General features: G+C 37.2%; 1 protein-coding gene across 8 annotated transcripts in view; it reads left to right on the top strand.

Moving 5' to 3' along the window:
- Positions 1 to 20,004, top strand: part of LOC126259166 (uncharacterized) — a 131,016-nt gene that overhangs the window by 95,680 nt on the left and 15,332 nt on the right. The window lies entirely within an intron of this gene.

Genomic DNA, 20,004 nt, shown 5'->3' with positions numbered 1-20,004 from the left:
ATGAATGAATGTGTTATTAGGAGACAGACATTGTGTACGCTTTTTGTCGCTCATAGTAATTTTACATCATCTGCACATATGTTTTGAATTATACCTTCATCTGATAATGATTCATTCCAACTACTGTTTCCTCTGCAATTGGTTCATATCTTACACTGTGTAGGTCAGCTGAAGAATAGGATACTAGTACTAGTGAAAGCAATAAAAATGACATTTGTAATACTGGCATCCTGTACCTCAGTTGAACTACAAAGGTTGTGTCCTATTCTTCAGTTGAGCTACATAAATCAGCTGAAGAACAGGATACAAATTTTATGGTTGATGCTTTTTTTTGCCTTCACTAGTACTAGTATCCTATTCTTCTGCTGACCAGCTGAAAGATACGATACAAATTTTACGTTTGTCTCTTTTTCATCTTCGCTACTATTAGTATCCTATTCTTCAGATGATACTAGTACTAGCGAAAGTGAAAAAACCAACTTATGTAAAATTTGTATATATGTCAACTGAGGTACTCCATGCCAGTATTACGAATGTTGCTTCTTTTGCTTTCATTGACCTATGTAGATCAACTGAAGAGTAGGATACTAAGATTTTCTGCTGTGAAAAAAGTGATATGCAACATTACGTTGGAAATATGGATGTACATGATAAATGCCCATGATCTGTTTTCTCTGTACCACAATTGTTTCTTTCTCAATCTTCATCTATGCTTTTAAATCTTCGCAATTCATCATCTGTGGTAACTTCTGATGTCATTGGTTAAATTCAATGGATTATATCCCATTTCCCGTATTTCCAAATTTTGATACTGACTTCATTGCCTTTCCAACTGATGCCTGTGAAAGCCCTTCATCTATTATGTTCATTACAATGTAAGTTCTCTTTTTTTTATAGAAATGCTCTTATTTAACTGTTCCTACTTCTGTAATATATTTTAGGTGCTCCACGGTAATGCATGTATATATGTAGTGCTTATAGAATTGTTGGTTAAACTTAAGAATTTATCTTCTTTGGGGAAATTTAGTAAAAGGAAAGTTAATAACAATAAAAAGGGCTGTGCTAGCACATTTCCGGATAATGTACAAGTGGTTTTAAACCCACGGAAATGTGGTGCATCTTACAGAAAATATATTAACTGGGTGGTATTTATTGGGATATTATTTAGTGAAATAAATGTAATAACTTTTATTTGCAGATATGTCATATCAAGATATGTATGGCACAATGTTTTATTCAGAATTTATAGCAATTTCTTAGGTGATAGCTGGGTTTGGACCTAATAGCACAGGTTAAATTGCTGTGGGTGAAATGAGCAGCAATGACATTTACAGTCATCATTGCCATCTACTTTGGGTGGGAGTTTTGGACTATCTAATGAGTGCGGAGGTTGAGGTTAGGTTTGGACCTGACAGCACAGTTTAAATTGCTGCAATTGAAAGGAGCAGAAATGGTATTTACACTCGTGATTGCCACACACTGTTGACAGTTCTTTCAGAATATGTTCCTATTTTCAAGGTAGTGGCTATGACAGAAACTGATAGTACAGCAAAATTTAACTGTACTTTACCCTGTATCATATCCTACAGAATTAAATTTCATTATGGCAACACCGCCCCCCCCCCCCCCCCCCCCCATGAACCATGGACCTTGCCGATGGTAGTTTCAGGGGCAACAGTCTGGATGATTGACTGATCTGGCCTTGTAACACTAACCAAAATGGCCTTGCTGTTCTGGTACTGCAAACGGCTGAAAGCAAGGGGAAACTACGGCCGTAATTTTTCCCGAGGGCATGCAGCTTTACTGTATGATTAAATGATGATGGCGTCCTCTTGGGTAAAATATTTCGGAGGTAAAATAGTCCCCCATTCGGATTTCCGGGCGGGAACTACTCAAGAGGACGTTGTTATCAGGAGAAAGAAAACTGACGTTCTACGGATCGGAGAGTGGAATGTCAGATCCCTTAATAGGGCAGGTAGGTTAGAAAATTTAAAAAGGGAAATGGGTAGGTTAATGTTAGATATAGTGGGAATTAGTGAAGTTCGGTGGCAGGAGGAACAAGACTTTTGGTCAGGTGAATACAGGGTTATACATACAAAATAAAATAGGGGTAATGCAGGAGTAGGTTTAATAATGAATAAAAAAATAGGAGTATGGGTAAGCTACTACAAACAGCATAGTGAACGCATTATTGTGGCCAAGATAGACACGAAGCCCACGCCTACTACAGTAGTACAAGTTTATATGCCAACTAGCTCTGCAGATGCTGAAGAAATTGATGAAATGTATGATGAGATAAAAGAAATTATTCAGGTAGTGAAGGGAGACAAAAATTTAATAGTCATGGGTGACTGGAATTCGAGAGTAGGAAAAGGGAGAGAAGGAAACATAGTAGGTGAATATGGATTGGGGCTAAGAAATGAAAGAGGAAGCCGCCTGGTAGAATTTTCCGCAGAGCATAACTTAATCATAGCTAACACTTTGTTTAACAATCATGAAAGAAGATTGTATACATGGAAGAACCCTGGAGATACTAAAAGATATCAGATAGATTTTATAATGGTAAGACAGAGATTTAGGAACAAGGTTTTAAATTGTAAGACATTTCCAGGGGCAGATGTGGACTCTGACCACAATCTATTGGTTATGAACTGTATATTAAAACTGAAGAAACTGCAAAAAGGTGGGAATTTAAGGAGATGGGACCTGGATAAACTGAAAGAACCAGAGGTTGTACAGAGTTTCAGGGAGAGCATAAGGGAACAATTGACAGGAATGGGGGAAAGAAATACAGTAGAAGAAGAATGGGTAGCTTTGAGGGATGAAATAGTGAAGGCAGCAGAGGATCAAATAGGTAAACAGATGAGAGCTAGTAGAAACCCTTGGGTAACAGAAGAAATATTGAATTTAATTGATGAAAGGAGAAAATATAAAAATGCAGTAAATGAAGCAGGCAAAAAGGAATACAAATGTCTCAAAAATGAGATCGACAGGAAGTGCAAAATGGCTAAGCAGGGATGGCTAGAGGACAAATGTAAGGATATAGAGGCTTGTCTCACTGGGGGTAGGATAGATACTGCCTACAGGAAAATTAAAGAGACCTTTGGAGAAAGGAGAATCACTTGCATGAATATCAAGAGCTTTGATGGAAACCCAGTTCTAAGCAGAGAAGGGAAAGCAGAAAGGTGGAAGGAGTATGTAGAGGGTCTATACAAGGGCGATGTACTTGAGGGCAATGTTATAGAAATGGAAGAGGATGTAGATGAAGATGAAATGGGAGATAAGATACTGCGTGAAGAGTTTGACAGAGCACTGAAAGACCTGAGTCGAAACAAGGCCCCCGGAGTAGACAACATTCCATTGGAACTACTGACGGCCTTGGGAGAGCCAGTCCTGACAAAACTCTACCATCTGGTGAGCAAGATGTATGAAACAGGCGAAATACCCTCAGACTTCAAGAAGAATATAGTAATTCCAATCCCAAAGAAAGCAGGTGTTGACAGATGTGAAAATTACCGAATTATCAGTTTAATAAGTCACAGCTGCAAAATACTAACGCGAATTCTTTACAGACGAATGGAATAACTGATAGAAGCCGACCTCGGGGAAGATCAGTTTGGATTCCGTAGAAATGTTGGAACACGTGAGGCAATACTGACCCTAGACTTTTCTTAGAAGAAAGATTAAGGAAAGGCAAACCTATGTTTCTAGCATTTGTAGACTTAGAGAAAGCTTTTGACAATGTTGATTGGAATACTCTCTTTCAAATTCTGAAGATGGCAGGGGAAAATACAGGGAGCGAAAGGCTATTTACAATTTGTACAGAAAGCAGATGGCAGTTATAAGAGTCGAGGGGTATGAAAGGGAAGCAGTGGTTGGGAAGGGAGTGAGACAGTGTTGTAGCCTCTCCTCGATGTTATTCAATCTGTATATTGAGCAAGCAATAAAGGAAACAAAAGAAAAGTTCGGAGTAGGTATTAAAACCCAAAGGACTTGGAAGAGCAGTTGAATGGAATGGACAGTGTCTTAAAAGGAGGGTATAAGATGAACATCAACAAAAGCAAAACGAGGATAATGGAATGTAGTCGAATTAAGTCGGGTGATGCTGAGGGAATTAGAGTAGGAAATGAGACACTTAAAGTAGTAAAGGAGTTCTGCTATTTGGGGAGCAAAATAACTGATGATGGTCGAAGTAGACTTACTTTACTTGACTTAATTCCTTTGGCCCCTATGGGGGCATAGGGCATCCAGGAGAACTCGCCATCCGTCTCTGTCTTTGGCCATTTGCCTCAATTCTGCCCAGGTCTTGCCAACTCTTTTTGCTTCCCCTTCCACTGTCCTCTTCCATGTGCCCCTTGGTCTTCCTCTCTTCCTTGTTCCCTGGGGATTCCATTCCAATGCTTTTTTCTTGATGGCTCCATCTGGTTTTCTCAAGGTGCGCCCCAACCAGCCCCACTTTCTCTCTCGTATCTGGTCTTCTATAGGTATCTGGTTTGTTATTCGCCAGAGCTCCTCATTACATATTTTTTTCTGGCCACCAGATATTCATGATGCGTCGAAGACATCTATTTATGAAGCTTTGTAACTGGGTTGTTATCTTTTTATCCATTTTCCAGCTTTCACTGGCGTACAGAAGGACAGCCTTCACATTTGTATTAAAAATACGGATTTTTGTTTTGTATGTGATATTTCTATTTTTCCATATTGGATACAATTGTATGAAGGCAGCATTTGCCTTTTTAATGCGGTTTTTCACGTCATCTCCAGCTCCACCATCTTCCGCCACTATACTACCCAGATACAGCAATGAGTTGACAGTCTCCACTCGCTACTCACCTATTAACAGGGGCACCTCCATGTTACCTGAATTTACTCTCATTTCCTTTGTTTTGCCTATATTTATCTTGAGGCCAGCAGTCTCTGCTTCTTCTTTCAGCAAGCTTAATTTAGCTTGCATATCAGTCAGCCTTGGAGCTAATAAAACTACGTCGTCTGCAAAATCCAAATCCTCCAGACGTTCGTGGATCCCCCACTGGATTCCTCGTCTCCTGCCTGCTGTGACTCTTCTCATAACAGAGTCTAGAATGAGTAGAAAAAGTGTTGGTGACAAAATGCAACCCTGCCGGACTCCAGTTGTTACTTTTATGGGCTCTGTCATATTTCCCTTGTGGAGTATGCAGCATTCGTAGCCATCATATAGATCTTTTATGATGTTTAAGATCTTCTGTGGTATGCCATACTTCCGCAACACCTGCCAGAGCACTTTATGTTTCACGGAATCGAAGGCCTTTTGAAAATCAATGAATGCCAGGTACATGGTTGCTTGGAATTCTTTGCTTTGCTCTAAGATGATCCTAAGAGTGTTAATAAGATCAACACAGCTGCGTTGTGCCCTAAAACCGGCCTGTTCTTTACGCAGTCGCTTTTCAAGGGATTCTTTAATTCTGTTTAAAATAATTCTGGTGAGGACCTTACTGGGCACTGACAACAATGTAATACCACGCCAGTTGTTACAGTCTGACAAATTTCCCTTTTTTGGGAGCTTTACCACCAAGCCATTTTTCCACTCCTTTGGAGATTTCTCTTCAAGCCAAATATGCTTCAGCAAAGGATGGAGCATTTTAACAGTACTTTCAGTATCGGCTTTTAAGAGAAGTAGAGAGGATATAAAATGTAGATTGGCAATGACAAAGAAAGTGTTTCTGAAGAAAAGGAATTTGTTAACATCGAGTATAGATTTAAGTGTCAGGAAGTCGTTTCTGAAAGTATTTGTATGGAGTGTAGCCATGTATGGATGTGAAACATGGACAATAAATAGTTTGGACAAGAAGAGAATAGAAGCTTTTGAAATGTGGTGCTACAGAAGAATGCTGAAGATTATATGGGTAGATCACATAACTAATGAAGAGGTATTGAACAGAATTGGGGAGAAGAGGAGCTTGTGGCACAACTTGACTAGAAGAAGGGATCGGTTGGTAGGACATGTTCTGAGACATCGAGGGATCACCAATTTAGTATTGGAGGGCAGCGTGGAGGGTGACCAAGAGATGAATACACTAAGCAGATTCAGAAGGATGTAGGTTGCAGTAGGTACTGGGAGATGAAGAAGCTTGCACAGGATAGGTTAGCCTGGAGAGCTGCTCAAACCAGTCTCAGGACTGAAGACCACAACAACAACAACATCAACATGGCACCACATCCCTTTATATAACTAACATAATTATGGTATGTATCAAATGCCATCTCCCATTTGTCCCACAGTTTTATGCAGTCAGTCAACATCGCCTGTTGCCAACTGCTGTTCCATATTTTGCATACTTTTCTTAAAAAGTCATATTTGGTATACAGTGTGGCTACTAATAGGAATACTTCTAATCTAAGGTCTAGTGTCATATATGTTTATTTAAGATATATCCATGACTTTTAATCACTTTCGGACTTCTGTTAAAATGCACTGAGTATTTCCCTGTGATCAGTTAATTCCATACCTACTGTGCTATAGTATTTCAGTATTTCATGGTTATTTTGTGTTAAATTAGTGTTTAAATTTGTGCAATTGCTATTAGGTGGAATCTTCAATGCAGAATAATAAATGCTTAAAATATTTCATCACTAACTTCTGGCTTGTTTCCTAAGATGCAGTCCCGTCTTTGAAATGTACAACAAGCTCTGCCTAGGACTCGCACAAAGCTTTCAAGATTGTGTTATCCTTTATTCTTAATATTGTTTATGCCTACCTACAAAGGAAACTGTTGCTTACACATTTCTTTTTCTGATCTCCTTATCTTAATTTACTGTACCTGTTTTGGGTATGGGCTGGACGCTTTGAAAGGTGGAATGAGTAGCAGAATTGTGTTTAGTTCTCTTTGGTCCTAACCACACACAACATATTGCTTTGAGCTGTCACACTCTTCCTGATTGAAGTACACACTGTCCGAACAATATCTATTCATGCGTTCAAATGTACCCACCCAATGTGAGGTGCTGGTGCTAGGAGTGGGGAAGAACCAACTGATCTGTGGTATGCCATGGTCAGCAATGTTGTGTCAATCGCAACATGTTGAGCAATTTGGTGATCCAGTTGGATAGTGGCCAATCATGCAGATAGACAGCTGGTTAGTAGTCATCACAATGAATAAGAATTCTGCGCAGTAATTGCTCCACATGGATGCTTTTATGCGTGGCATACCTTTTATTTGACAGGAAATACCTGTGTGTGAACTGCAGAAGAGGTGAAGTGGGATGTGCAGGTTAGGTCTCACAACAATGTTATCCATGGGGAAGTGACCTGTGGGATGCAGGATTGGAAATAGGATTTGCATACATAGTGATGGTGTAGGATACTGCATAGATTTTTGGTTAATGGAATACTACTTGGGTGATGAGGGTACAATTTTGGGTTGGATATCCCTTATCTTAGGACATGAGGGGGGAAGAGTCAACTTTGTGGTGAAGGGTGTAGTCAAGTTTCTCAAGCCCTCAGTATTATTGCATGATAAAAAGAGTATTGGTTTGTGGCTGCTTCACAATGGTGATGGTTTTATTGGTCTCACAGGAATAAATGACATGGGACATCTGTTATTGCCTTAGCTAGGCAGGATAATAAGTGCCTGGAGAAGGTTGCAGCTGTATTGTGATATGTATTTGTTTCCCACTGCATATGCTGAACCCACCGATGCCAAAGCTACAGGGGAGAGAGTTTTTAATGAGGTACAGATGACATTTATCAAAAAAGAGATCTTAGGAATCTAGGAATATAGCTCATTGATTTGAGAAGTACTGGGAGAAGTAGATTTGGAAGTACAAGACAAAGTTCTGATAGAAAAAGTGGAGCTAGTGATTTATATATATAAATCTCAGAATATGGTTGGCCAAAAGATTTAGGAAGGAGGTGGTGGGTTTGGCATCAGTAGAGTAGTGGGAAAGGAAGTGTTCTATGACAGCAAAGCCATGTACATAGAGGTTGTTTGTGTATAGAGACATAGAATCTACTGTGATAAACAAGGAGTGTGTTGGTAATGGGAAAGGAACTATAGGAAGGTAGTGTACAAAGTGATTAATGTCCTCGATGTAGGAAGGTCCAGTGCAGATACTTAACTGGAAATGCAGGTCATCAAAGACAGCTGATCTTTTGTGGTAGTATTGTATTTAGCCTTGTTGGGCAAGTATGAGGGAGGCATTGGAGTTGGGTTTATGAAGCTTGGTCAGCAGTTAAAAGATGGATTTACATGGCGTTGCCAATGAAAAGAGGGAGATGGATTCAGCAGACAAGTTCTGTGGGATTGAAGATCAGCTGGGGATCATGTTGGATTTCTGAAATGGGATCATAATGGTAAAGTTTGTAAGCAGTGGTGTTGAGAAGTTGGAGGAGACCTCCACAATACCTATGATTTCGACAGCTGCTTCAGTAATTCCTCTTAGGAGCAGATCTTCTGAACAATGCAGGTACGAACTATCCATCTAGCACATCCTCCATTCCCCCCCACCCCCATGTTTTATGCACTCTCAAGCTTGACTTGTTCGTAAAACATAATGTATTGATTTTTGTTTATCAATCCTAAGCCAGACTGGTGTATATTAAAGTGTGGACTTTGTGACTGAAATCTATCACTAGCCGAATTGTAATTTTTGATTCACTGAGTACTTAGGTGTCCCGTAAACTAATTGAATTCAAACAAGAGCCTTCCCCACCACAAGGAGCACAAATCCTCAAAGCAAAGCAAAGGATGTAATGCTCAGCAGGAACTGCCAAGATGTAATTCCCTCACTCCCATGACTGGGAATGTTCAAAACTGGTTAGATGAGGAAAAATATAAAATAATAAATCTTCTGTGTCTTCCATAATTCTTAGCTTAGAATATTGTCTAGCTCTTCCCATCAGATGTCCACTATCCTTCATGAAGAGTTGAAACAATCTTTAAGAAGAGTGGTAGAAAATTGTAATTAATGTGCATCTGTCCTCTGAAGGAATCTCTCACCATATTACCAAAGGCTGATATTACTTTATCTATCTCCTGTATGCACCTTTACTATAAATATTAACAGCTACCATTATAACTGCATAATAATAGCAAGTGTATCCACAGCTATTCAGCACCACTAGAGATAGGCACATTATAAAATGCAATTAAAAGCATACACACCATATCTACTGCTGTCACCTGACATGTTTTCACCAAAACTTCCTCTTATAATTTGGAGTTGAGGGAGCTTTCCTGTCTTACTCTTTAAAGTCCTGTTTTATCCAACCCTCCCGTTCCATTTTCTGATGAATGAAGGAATTCTAGTTCTGACAAGTAGTGGAAATGTCAACATTTTTATGATCATAATAACCTGCTGTTGTATGGTGAGTATTTATATCTATTATTTGTATATGTTGATGTAACTTAAATTCTGATGCAATTCCCATTGATTTCCATTTGAAATGTTGTGTGATTATTCTGACCAAAGATACCTCCTTCACAATTAAAATGTTATTCATCCTAAAATGTGTGCCAGAAGAAGCGTTTTGAGACAGGAAGACTGTTAACTTGAAAATAAAACTAGTCATGAACATTCCTAAAATAAAATTTAATAAAACATGTCTTCAATTTGGGACAGTACCAAAATATACACAAATTAGAATAAACAATTTTGTCACTGAAGAAAGTAAAGTGAAAAGTGGTTAAAATTAGGTACAGGAGACATACAAAATGATTAGCTAATTACAAAAAGTTAGAGGTGATTTAAATTTGTGTAATAAGCTTGACCCTGTGCAGATTAGTGAAGTATCGGTAATTGTGGAACACATGTAATAAAACTCAAGCACCAGTTACATTCATATAGACACACTGGACTAATGAATATCAATAACTTATGGATCTGAAGGTAGCTGGTGACCACAGAAACTGTTAATTTCTATTTAAAATTTGTTATGATTGTGCCAAACAGTTAACCACTTTAAGAGATGATGTGGATGTATTTTTTGTGAACAAAGAGAGTTAGAGTTAAAAAAAAATTACGTAGAATTGATTTAAACTCCCTCAGTGAATGTAAATCTTGAAGTGAACAAACTCCAATATCTTACTAAACAGAGGCCAAGAAAATTATCATTATGACAAAAGAAATCATCACAATAATATAAAAGCAGCATAAAGAACAATGCAGAAATTTTTTACTGATGGGAGCACTACGGCAGGAGAACAAATAAGCCAACTAGCTTCAGCCTTAATCTCTTAAATGGCAATATTTCTACTGGGAACATAGGCTGATGTGCACATATTATGCAAAGTACAAGACAAAATTCACATACAATAATATTGAAATGTTAAAAAAAATTCTTCATTTTCATTACAGCTGTGGGGAGAGGCCTGGAACAGCTCTGCATTCTGTCACTTGAGTTCATTTAGTGAATAAAGATTTAACCTTGTATGTATAGAGTGGGTGGAAATGTAACTTTCAATTAAAAATTTTTTATAACTTTATTAACACTTAACTAAGGAAGGAAAAGTAGTTAGTGAGTATGGACAAGAGGAAAGAAATGAAAGAGGAAACTGCCTGGTAAAATTTTTCACAGAGCATAATTTAATCTTCGCTAACACTTTGTTTAAGAATAATGAAAGAAGGTTGTATATGTAGAAGAGATCTGGAGACACTGGAAGGTGTCAGATTGATTATTTAATATCTGCCAGCTCTGCCAATTTAGGTGGGAGGCTCCTGTTTTTCCACTTTTTCTCCTATGTCCCAATTATTCCATTATTTCTCCATATTTTTAGCTGGTATTTGTCAGACTTAAGACATTTGTTTTGAAAACCCGACATTTCAGTTTTTTGGCCGGTGCTTGGAAGTCCTTTGCACATTAGTCATTTTTAATCAATATCCTTATTGATGTTTATAAAAATCAGGAAGTTGCTTGTGACCTTAATATCAATTCTTAATTTTTCTATTTCCCAAATATTTTATATTATGTACACTCATATTGCTCAGTGGTCCATGGACTGTGTGCTGTTTAGGCTTGTGTTTCTGTGTTGTCATTGTGCTTAAGTGAAGTCACATATTATTTAAAATTTTTTATAATTTGTGTATATTTTCACAGTGGGTGGTTATTAGTGTTGTTGTGTTGCCTGGATCTCTGGAAGGCTTTATTTTTGTGTAAGCATTTATTTTACATGTATCTTATTTGTCATATTTGTAGTATTTTATTTTTCATAATGGCAAAAAAATGTAATTCTGTTTTCAGCAAGCAATATTCGGAACAATTTCCATGCATTTTCAGGTCTGGGAAAGGTCTGCTGTTTGCATTTTGTACCTTTTACTTATGTGACAATTGTATATACATAGTGGAAAAAGCAATTTTCAAAACATGGAAACAAAAAAAGCAGCGAGAAAATGTTAACTGTGAGAATAACAATAAAAAACTGAAATTCAGTGTTAAAAATGATAGTGATAAATGTGGAAAGCTTATTTACATCTTTTATTTTAGAACACAATTCGCCAATCAATTGTGCTGACCATGTGTGTCACCTGAACCGATTACCTGGGCTACATCACAGATAATGTGTATGGAATCAACGCTTTGGGCAGTTCTGGTGTTTTGATTTCTGTTCTTAGGGCCATTATACAACTTTGTGATTACATAGGAAAGGACTCACATAAGTTGTTTTGAGTTTATACTGAAAATGAGCCACAGTTTTTCAATGATGTCCTTGAAAAGCTCAGAAAAATAATGAATTGCGTGAAATGAGACATTGCAGAAAAGTGGATGCTGCATCATGACAACACCCCATGTCGCACAGCCACTTTCACCATGGAATTTTTGACCTCAAAAGGCATTCCTATTGTTCCACAGTCCCCCCATTCACATTATCTGAGTATTTTTGACTTTTTTATTTTCCCAAAATTGAAAAAATCTTAAAAGAATGTCACTTTGGGACTCTAGAGAACATTTTAAGAATATGACCAACATGTTACAGCCCTACCTTTTCAAACCTTTCAGTGCTGCTACCAAGATTGGGCACGACCACCAGTGTATAGCTGCCTTAGGGAACTAATTTGAAGGGGACAATATTGTTGTCTTAAAAAAAAAGCTTTGGTCAATAAAAAAACCAGTCTCATTACTTTTCTCAGGCACCTTTTAGTGAATGCAGCAGAGGGTTGAACAAGTAAAAAGAAAAGGTGTAATATAAATTGTCGGGCATCACATGAGTTACTGAATTTAATTGATGAAATGTGAAAGAGAATACAAATATATAAAAATGAGACTGAAAATGGCTAGTGGACAAAGGTAAATATATAGAAGCATGTATCACTAGGGGAAAGATAAATACTGCCTACAGGAAAAGTAAAGAGGCCTTTGGAGAAAAGAAAGCAACTGTACGAGTATCAAGAGCTGAGACGGGAAACCAGCACTAAGCAAAGAAGGAAAGCTGGAAGTTGGAAGGAGTATATAGAGGGACTATACAAGGGAGATGAACGTGAAGGCCATATTATAGAAAGGGAAGATGGCATGGATGAAGATGAGATGGGAGATGCGATACTGTGAGAAAAATTTGACAGAGCACTCAAAGACTTAAGTCTAAACATGGGCCCTGGAGTACACATCCCACCAGGGCTACTGATATCCTTAGGAGAGCCAGTCATGAAAAAACTATTCTATCTAGTGTGTGAGATGTAAGAGACAGACAAAATACCCTTAGACTTGAAGAAAAATGTAATAATCCCAATTCCAAAGAAAGCAGGTGCTGACAGGTGTGAATATTATTGAACTATCTGTTTAATGAGTCATGGTTGCAAAAGACTAACAGGAACACTTTACAGAAGAATGGAAACGTTGGCAGTAGCTGACATCGGGAAGATCAGTTACTATATTCTGGAGAAAAATAGCAACATGTGAGGCAATAGTGACACTCTGACTTCTCATAGAAGAAAGGCAAACTTATACCTATAGTGTTTGTATTTTTTGAGAAAACTTTTTATTATGCTGAGCTGAACACACTCTTTGAAATTCTGTAGGTGGAAGGAGTAAAATACAGGGAGCAAAAGGCTTTTTACAACTTGTACAGAAGCTAGATGACAGTTATGAGAGTCGAGGGACTTTAAAGGGAAGCAGTGACTGTTAAGGGAGTTAACAGGTTTTTAGCCTAACCCTGACATTATATTCACTCTATACATTGAGCAAGTAGGAAAGAAAACCGAAGAAAATTTGGAGAAGCAGGTATTCTGGGAGAACAAGTAAAAACTTTGAGATTTGCCTGATGACACTGTAATTCTGTCAAAGACAGCAAAGTACTTGGAAGAGCATGTGAACAGAGTGGATAAGGCTTTGAAAAAAAAGATATCAGATGAATATCAACAAAAGCAAAGCAAGTGTAATGGAATGTAGTTGAATTAAATCGGGTGATGCTGAAGGAATTAGTTTAGGAAACACAATACTTAAAGCAAAAGATGAGTCTTTTCTTCTCATCCCGTATGGTAAGTCTCCTCTGATCTGTGTTTCCAGTCCTTTTCCTTCATCCTTCTTCCTTCCCCTTCAACCCTCTACCTCAGGAAGGAGCCACTGGCTCCAAAAGCTTGCAAATTACAACAGTCTTTTATGTGTGTGTTCTGCTGCTGCTTGGCGAGTAGATTTTTTGTCTCTCCAATTAAATTATTTTGCCACTAGATGAGTTTTGCTATTTGGGCAGCAAAATAACAGATGATGGCAGAAGAACAGAGTATATAAAATGTAGACCAGCAAGAATGTGTCAGGTATATGTCTGGAGTGTAGCCGTGTATGGAAGTGAAACATGGGCAATAAACAGTTTAGACAAAAAAAATAGTGGTTTTTGAAATGTGGTGCTATAGAATAATGCTGAAGATTAGATGGGTAGATCACATAACTGATGAGGAGGTACTGAATAGAACAAGGAAGAAAAGAAATTTGTGGCACAACTTGACTTAAAGAAGATATTAGTTGATAGGACACATTGTGATTGATAGGATGTATTCTGAGATATTAAGGAATCACCAGTTTAGAAATGTGTGGAAGTGTGAGAGTAAAAATCATAGAGGGAGCCCAAGAAATGAAAACAGTTAGTAAATTCACAAGGGTGTAGGTTGTAGTAGTTATTCGGAGATGAAGAGGCTTGCATAGGATAAAGTAGCATGGAGAGCTGAATCAAATCAGTCTTCCAATTGAAGACCACCAGCAGCACCACTACCACTACCACCACCACCACCACCACCACCACCACCACCACCACCACTACCCCCGCAACCACAACAACAACAAAAACCAGTTTTTATGATGGTGGAATTGTTATACATTGCTAAAATTCCTCATAAGCACCACCATTATCAATCAGTTTCCAGGAAAAGGTGGGGATGTTTGCAACAGGCTTTCACAAATAATTTATTGGTACATTTTAAAATCTTGCCATATTTGTAGCTCCATCTCTTCAAGAGTTTTTGGTTTTATATGATAATCTTCCTCCTCATTTGCTCACTTCCAGAAGTTGCAGGGCATTAGATCGGGACTCCTTGTAGGCCAATCAAGGGGCCACAATGTACCCACCACCATCTTGGAAAATGGATATTGAGCCATACGCATACAGCTCTATGATGTGAGTTGGAGACCCGTAAAGAATAGGTCATTGTAATTGTCCCATGTGGATACAGTACCCTTAACATAATCTTCAAGAATATCAAGATATCATTCAGCATTTATTATGCCCCAAATGAGATGTGGACCTACAACTTATGCAAAGGTATTGCTGCACAACACTGTGATCTTTGGGCGATGTTGTCATTTTTTTTTTTCAAGTACCACCCATGAATCCTCTGTTACTAAGTAATATCAACTGTGCTGGTTAACATACCTATCCACTTGAACCACAGTTTTATCTGACCACAGGACATTATCAAATATATTGGACCATTGCATTGTTCATAAGAAGGAAGTAGCATCTCCCAATATGCCAACTGATATTCAGTCTTCTGGCAATATTCGTGGCAGTCATATGATTCCTCAAAACAATTTGAATTGTGTGTTGGGTCAAACCACTTTCAGGAGATGCCTGTCTTTGTGATTCCTGAGGACTTTGAGTGAACATTTCCTGAATCACTTGCACATTTTCCGACATTCTGGACGCTGAAGGGTGTTCATTAGCTTTGAGTGGCAATTCCTTATGGTCTTTGCCACCATCTCTGTAATTTGTGGTGTAGCGATATGCACTGATGGTTAGGAAGTTGTAAGATTCATCTTGGTGAGCTCATGCTCTACAGACAGCTTTCCCCTGCTGGGAAGTTGCAATCTGTCATCTTTATACCTGCCTGTTGCAGCCCCAGTCACATGCCTGTACACTTTTCACACTGTTCAAATCACACACCAATCTGTGAATTACTTTAGTAATTTCCTGTTTATCAGTCACCTTGAATTTTCATATAGCCTTTTAGAATAACTGTAGTTAATTACTGTATGAGTTTCAGCTATATATTAGAAATATTTTCAAAAATATTCAAAATTACCTAAAACTTAAACTCGTTAACTCTTCATTGCAAGCAACATCCTGACACATTAATATGTTGTTGTAAATACATCAGAAGATAAATTGAACACTCTGATGCTATATAGTTAGTTAATAGCTTTTTGTTTGTAACAGTATAAGTTACATAATTAATCAGTTTTCAAACATAAATTTTTATTTTTTCATTGCTGCACATTATTATTTTAATGTGTTTCACTGTCAGAGAGGGTGATTGAGATGTGTATGTGTCATATGAATCTTTGAACTTTTTAATAATTAAAGAACATGCGAAGTATATTGCGTAAAAACAGCAGGGAGCATACATGGTATGATATGCTCAATGTAAAGTAGCCAGTTTAAGGACTGTACAAGCAAGATCTTTACTCCTTTCCTTAAGACTAGCATAGATAAAATTATCTGCAGTTTATCTGCTTTTGGAAAAATACTAACAAGGAGTTGGAATGAAATTTGGAACCATCATACAGTGATGTAGATGAGGTTCCCAGGTACCACATCAAGAATTTGAATTTCACTTTATAAACTTGTTTATATGTAATTTTTGAAATAATTCTAAATCCTCTGTCATGTGATTTTAATCATTATATTAACTATTTCATTGCAAGGGCAGCTGCAGTTCTCCCTTAGCTCTCAGGGAAAGGAAAGAATACGGTGTAGCCACATGTTTTTCTTTCCAGAAAATGATTCTTAAGTCGGTATTATGAAGGTTTTAACAGGGTTGGAACTGCAACTTTTTTATGGGTACTTAAAAGTCCCATTTGTCTTCAAAAAATATTAAAAATACACCATACCACCATGTCATGCTCCCTCCTCTGCACAAACTATCTTAGAGGCACCCTTGTTTCATTTGTTCTTATTTTATCTTCCAATTATCATTTTTTCATTTGAAATTTTTGTGCTTCTGATTTTAATTTGTTTTATGTACTATTGTTTATTTAATTCCTTCTGTTTTGATTTTATTTTTTCATTCACATTATTGCATTCATTATTTCTATTTGTCTCATTGCCTGAATTTCACTTTATTTATGATTCCTTCTTTCATTTAAATCTTCATATTGTATTATTTTGTCCATAGTGCAACAAGAATTTTTGTTTTAAATGTTTGAATGACAGTTACCATCTAACAAAACGTACATCTTGTAAGTAAAAATACTTTTTTGGCATAATTGCACAGCCAATATAAATAGATTAATTTGTCTTTTGTTTAACTGATAGATCAGCACTTTCAAAAATTTAAATATTATGGTAGGTAAACAAAATAATTAAAATCACATGCACAAAGATTCCAATCATTCTTTTTTCGAGACAAAATAAGAGTGAATAAAATAGTTAATAAGATGGTTAAAATTATGTGATAAAGGTTTACAAATTTAAAAATTTTCATTTAAACCCATTAAGTGAATAAAAATAATGATCAAAACCATTTCAATAAATATTTAAAAATAAAAAATTTTATGGGACATAATGAGATTCGAACTCACAACCTTCACTACATCAAGAACATACCTTAACTGCTACACCATAGTACCACTTTGTCTCCAGTCATCCTATTAAGGCTATAGTATATCACACAAAATTCCTGGTTCTACTGCCCCCCCCCCCCCCCCCCTCACTCCTCTTGTCGACTACTTGCTAATGAGGGCCACCTGGGTGAATGGCTATAAAGTGTGATAGCTGGAACTTTAATCTACATCACCATATTGATGATCTCAAAAATATTATTCTACCCCTGGGGACCTCTCCTTGTAAGTTTGGAAAATGAGTAAAGTAAATTTATAGTTGGGATTGGTCAAGGAGGGAAATTACCATTCTGACAGCAAAAGACTATGAAGCTTATTAGATACAGTAGGATCCAGCTTATCAGATTGATGACTATGGCATGTTCTAGAAGGGAGAGAGATATGCACAAGCTTATCTTGAAGAGTTGTAATTGAGCTTTAGTAGCATGAAGGCTTAAGTTTCAGTATTCTCATAATTTTGTAAAAGTGTTCGATTTGCTTATGCTGAAAAGTTGACCTGTTCATAAAATGGTAAGAGCAAATGTAAACAATGTTTCTGGAAGTATTTGAGAGTTGAAGAAACTTTTGTGACTTTCTTTTGATAGGCTATAGAATTCCGCATGGCAGGCTATGCAGTCAAAGTTGTTTAATTCCAGTTCACTGAACATTAGTGACCAAGTATACTAAACATAATAATCATCATGTGAACTTTCAAACTCTTTAGTGACTTTTAAAATTTGTGATTCTTGAGACAGCAGATTGTGATTTCATACATATGCTGGCCACTTACAAACTATGAGTGATTATATGTTTTTACTTCAAGAACTGTGTGTGAGAGCAGATTGGTGGCAACATGTGTATCATTAAATTGGAAATATATAGTTTTATTTAGTACCTCAGCCAGGCATGATATAACAAATCCTCTTTGCAGCAGGAAACAACTTGTTTTATGCAGCCTGTCTTTTAAAATGATTTTTCAGGTAGAACAACACACACACACACACACCACTTTAGGGCAATATGTGGTTTTAAGCTGAGTGAGTGAAGATCCAATAGTCAGACTGTAACTTGTAGTATGGGCCACCATACTTCATATCAGCATACCAACTGAACCTACCAAGTGAGGTTAGACATTGTGCCATGGTCCACCACTGATACCTGCAATGAAATAAATACTACATAATAAAGTCTACCATTAGAAGAAACAAACAATTTTTATGAAACAAAAAACATCAGTCAATGTTTAAAAATATAATATAATTGAATGGATAAAAAAATCTCCTCACCAAACAACAACAGGAGAAAATGCACACAAAGGATATGGAAATGCGTAAGCTTTTGGAGCCAGCGGCTGCTTCTTTTGACATAAGGGTTGAAGGAAAAGGAAGAGGGATGAAGGAAAAATACTGGCTCAGAACACCAGGTCAGGGGGTATTATCAGATCAGATCAGATGAGAAGGAAAGACAGGATTTGAAAACCTGAGTGCTCAAAGGTGGAAGATAGGTTGATAAGCAAGACAGAGAAAAGCAATATGCAAGAGCCATTTAAGAGTGGAAAACTAAGTGCATAATACATGATAGACTTTTGAATTATATTTTCTTCAGTAATATTTGTCTTGCTTACTATCCTGTCTTCCACTTTTGAGCTCACAGATTTTGGAATCTCCTCCAGTAAGTCTTCCCTGACCCAGGGTTCAGGGCTACTTTTTCATAACTCTCCCCATTTCCTAAACCTCGCCAGTATTTTTTCTCCTCCCTTCTTCCTTTCCCTTCAATCCTTCCGCAAGAGGAAGGAACCACTAACTCCAAAATCTTGCAAATTTCCGTATATTCTACTTGTTTTCTCCTGCCGCCACTTGGTGAGTATATTTTTTTATCTATCCAGTTATATCATTTTTTAAACATAAGTATTAATAAAGGTAGAAACCTTTTTCAATAGGGAGTTGATTCATGCCCACCATTTTGGCAGTGGAGAAGATAGTAACTGTTATTAGTCTGTGTATGTATTTAATTTTCAAGAATGCATAGTTGTTCACTAACAAAAGGCGGGAGCTTCAGAAGCTGACAGAAATGCTGGTCTGTCAGTGTTCACTATTATCAAAAGAAGTGGGTAATACTGTTCATGTATTTGCTTTCTTTTGCTAGATAGAGGAACACTTAGCTCATAACACTAGCTTTTGTACCAAATTTTGTGCCCACTGCTGCCAAGCAACCAGAAATTTTATATACTCTTTCTAGAATGTGGATAAATGACTGTTAACAAAACAGAAGCCTTTGCCTTTGAGTGTACATGAGCATTGTTGAAGCAGCCACTTGAATCTCATGCTGTTATCGAGGATCTAGAAATACAGCACTGTTTTAATTGCAGTCCATTCATCAGTCGTCATGGTAAAGTGTCTGGTGGTGGTGGTGATTATAAATGGCAAGGTCATCAGTGAACTTGTGTAAATGATATATAGATGAGCGTGGTGAGACTCTACTAAAATATAATAATAAGTTGCATTCATACAAAGAATTGAAAAGGCAATCGCCAATAAGATGAGCATAAAAAAAACTAACTAAATAAAACCAAGGATAAATACCAGAACATACAGGGTTAAAGGAGGACAGGGGACAGTGGTTGGATGACTGCTTAAAAATAATTTGTGACCGAGCCACTCAATGACACATTAAAATCACACCCAATATTCTGGAAAGAATTCCAAATAGCACACACAATCTTAAAACACAAACCACACTCACCTCATTATCAGTTAAAATAAAAGCAAATCATGTGGGAGAACCAAATCATCTCTCAGTTGTTTAATTCCAGTTTGCTGAACATTAGTGACCAAGTATACTACATTAAATTTATACCAGTTAATAAAGTGAAATTCAAATTCTTGATGTGGTACCTGGAAACCTCATCTACATCACTGTATGATGGTTCCAAATTTCGATCCAACCCCTTGTTACTATTTTTCCAAAAGCAGATAAACTGCAGATAATTTCATCTTTGCTAGGAG

This window comes from Schistocerca nitens, chromosome 5 (assembly GCF_023898315.1).
Source record: "Schistocerca nitens isolate TAMUIC-IGC-003100 chromosome 5, iqSchNite1.1, whole genome shotgun sequence".
NCBI classification, from domain to species: domain Eukaryota; kingdom Metazoa; phylum Arthropoda; class Insecta; order Orthoptera; family Acrididae; genus Schistocerca; species Schistocerca nitens.
Note: the sequence above shows the minus strand (reverse complement) of the source record. Positions and strands in the feature narration are given on the sequence as shown.